General features: G+C 31.9%; 1 pseudogene; it reads left to right on the forward strand.

The window, feature by feature from the left end:
* Positions 1-2,502: 2,502 nt before the first annotated feature.
* LOC138841523 (U6 spliceosomal RNA) lies at positions 2,503-2,601 on the forward strand (annotated as a pseudogene).
* The last annotated feature ends 684 nt before the right edge of the window (positions 2,602-3,285 follow it).

Raw genomic sequence — 3,285 nt, forward strand, 5'->3', positions numbered from 1 at the left:
AAAATGGCTTTGAATGTATTCTTAACTACCAGTTTTTATAAATGGTTTTGTACAATATGTGTGATTATTTTATTTTACATGGAATAAAACTTTCTACTACATATAAGTTTTGGAAAAAGAAGAAAAGTAACATATACTACTATAGAAGTATATGATAGAAATAGAAGATATATTTTGTCACATCTCAAATGAGTACCCATATTCAAGACTTAAAGACATATTTCTTACTGTGTTAGACAGAGGGAAAACAAAACAGCATATGATAAGGCAAGTATTTGTGACTTTTTAAAATGCCCCTTATTAAGTGATGAAATTTACTTTATTAGCTAATGTTTAGGGTTGAAATATGGGAGGCTGACCTATTTAACAAATTTCTGGAAGGCACCTACTGAGCAACACAAATGGTGCGTGGTACTATTTCTAGACTTTAATGAATGGTTGAACCTGTCTGACATTAGTGCTGGGTAAATGAATCAACTGTATTGTAACTTGCTCCCTACACTTGAAAAACTTGTAATGTCACTAAGTGTCATCTACTTATCAAATGTTATTTTGGTAAGTGCGATTTCAAAAAGTTTATTTGAAAAGGAATACACTTTCAGGAGATTAAATGTAGGTTGGTTTGAGAATGACAACATTTTTATACAAGAGAACGAAGTTGTACTAAAGTACCAGTGTTTTGAAGCACAAACGATCTTCTCAATTAATGTTTTGCTGAATTACATTTAACCTCTAAGTCGTTTTCCTGACCATGGTAGATCAATCACGGATCTATTCTTCCAGGAACTATTTTTTGGGCCGACTAATGCTGGACTGAAATATTACGTTAGTCATTAGGGGAGGGGTATTAAAAATAATCTTGTGACACTTTCTGATCTTGTTCACTCATATGGGCTGGTCATCTGTAAATTCAGTTTGAAATACAGTAATTTCTCTCCATTTTGAGACTTCATCTTTCATTTTAAGTTGCCTTACATTACACAATTGCTTGCTGCTAATTCTTGTTTCTCAAGGAATTGGAGCCCTGAAATATAAGAAATGAGAAATTGAGATGGATTTTCAGTTACTGTCTGCTGGCAGGTTGCATAAGCCTAGTTGAGAAGTCTTGCCCCTGTTATCTGATGATTCAGGTAACTAAGCCATAAGATATTAGGACCCATGGGTCTATAAAAGAATGTCTTTTAGATATCGTATTATTACAATTGGAGTATAATATGTAGGAATGCATCAGAAATATGTAGAAAAACAGTTTGGGACCAGTGAGTTAAAACAATAAACAGAGCATCAGAGTAAAATCTCTTATAGATTAGAGGAAAACACATTGATTTTTAACAATGTGAATTCAGAAGACCATGAGCAATTAGAAGGTATTGCAAGTGTATACCGAAGACATTGCATTGATACTTTTTATATTCTAATATATATTCTAAACCTAATTATTTATATTCCAATTATATTTATAGGAATAAATAAATATCACTTTATTTGTCAAATTATCAATTGATTCTAGTAAGTTTCACTGTGTGAAATATAAAATCAGCACATATAAATATAAAATATATAACTATATATAATATAATAAAATGGCACATGTTTTGCATTGTTCTGTTTTGGTTAGGGTATCAAAAGCAACTCTGATTTAAAGAATTTTTCCATTATCTCTACCTCAGTGTTTGATAGAGTTAGACTTAAACCTTTACCTTTTGTAGATTTACAGACTGGAGGCAAGGGGAAACATTACCAATTTAAGGCCTAATAACAAGGAGAAACATATGGACTTCTCCTGGAGCTATGAAAATATTTGGTGAAAGAAAGGCAGTAGTCTAAGTTCCTGCCTGGTTGGAAGGTAGATAGGCCAGGACATTAGGTAATCATGCATATGAACCATTTTTTCACCTTCTTGGCTTTAGCTACTTTTGAAATGGTAGGTATGATAAACAATTATTTTTTGATAAAAACCTTCCAATCTGAAAAGTTCTGTCTGAAATATTCATTTTTCTATGATCCCTTGGAACTAAGATTTATTTTGTTCAAGTAAGACAATTTACGCGATCAGGGTAAGATATTCTGGTTGGTCTGATCCTACATGGAAGAAGGGTAAAGTGTCAGGTAGACGTTTGTGCCAATGAGACCGCATTTGGGAAAATTTCAGCTGCAGAAGTTTAGAAGTAGCTCTTACGCAAGGCTTACTTTGAATCCGTTAGCTACACAGAGCAAACTCAGTTGAATAAATAAGTACTTGAAAAAGCCATCCCCTTTGGACCTAGCTAAAAATGCTTCAATGTATGATTAAACTAAAATGAAAAAGATTTAAAATAGTCATTGACAAAAAAATTACAAACTGAACAATATAATTATTTTCCATTATACACAGAATTTTAGGGAAATAAGATCAGTAGCATTGTTAGGAACAATAAGGTTTCCTTGTTACAAACAGGCACCCAAGGATATAATCCTGTATAAATATTGCATCATTAACTACCTAAATTTAGAGGACATTACATGCTTCAGCAGCACATGTACCCAAATTACACCAATACAGAGATTAACATGGCAATTGCAAAGGATGATATGAAAATCTGTGAATTATTCCAGATTTTTCATTCTTCAGACGCAAGAAATGAAAAACAATTATTAAAAAGTTGATTACAAAATTACAAGTGTAACAATATATGTAATTCATATAAATAAAAGTTTGACATCAGTGTATTAAATCTTCACCTTAGAAAGGCCTTTATATAGCATAATCATTATAAAACTTTAAAATTAGACAACATTGTCATTTTATTCCAAAGAAATATACTATAAGGACCTAGTAAAAAAGGAATCTTAAACTGTTTTGGTATGGAATGCAATCTGAAAGGACACATTTATTAATGAACCTATATATTATAAAACAATGTAGAATTCAAAGTCTTATATCTAGGAAAGAATAAAATAGATTATGAGCATTATACAAACAGAATACAGAATATTTTAAAGTATAATTTTTCACATAAGCACCAGAAATATCTTTAGTTTCTTTAGTACTCATTTCAACAGATAAATTAAAATTATTTCTGAATAAAAAAAGCAAAAACTCGAGGGGGTACAAGACGGTGACGGGGAAGTAGGGGAATGCCACAGCTCTCCCCAACCAAAAAGAGAGTTTGAGTTCCAACGTTTAATCTCCCCAAGAGACCGACAACAACAACAAAAATCAACATCCAGAGAAAAACAAATTGAAAAGAAGAATTTCATAACAGAGAAACTTGAAGACGCCTCCCCCAATGTCTATTGGCCACA

The sequence above is a fragment of the Dipodomys merriami genome, unplaced genomic scaffold (genome assembly GCF_024711535.1).
Source record: "Dipodomys merriami isolate MVZ:Mamm:240054 unplaced genomic scaffold, mDipMer1.0.p SCAF_320, whole genome shotgun sequence".
NCBI lineage: Eukaryota > Metazoa > Chordata > Mammalia > Rodentia > Heteromyidae > Dipodomys > Dipodomys merriami.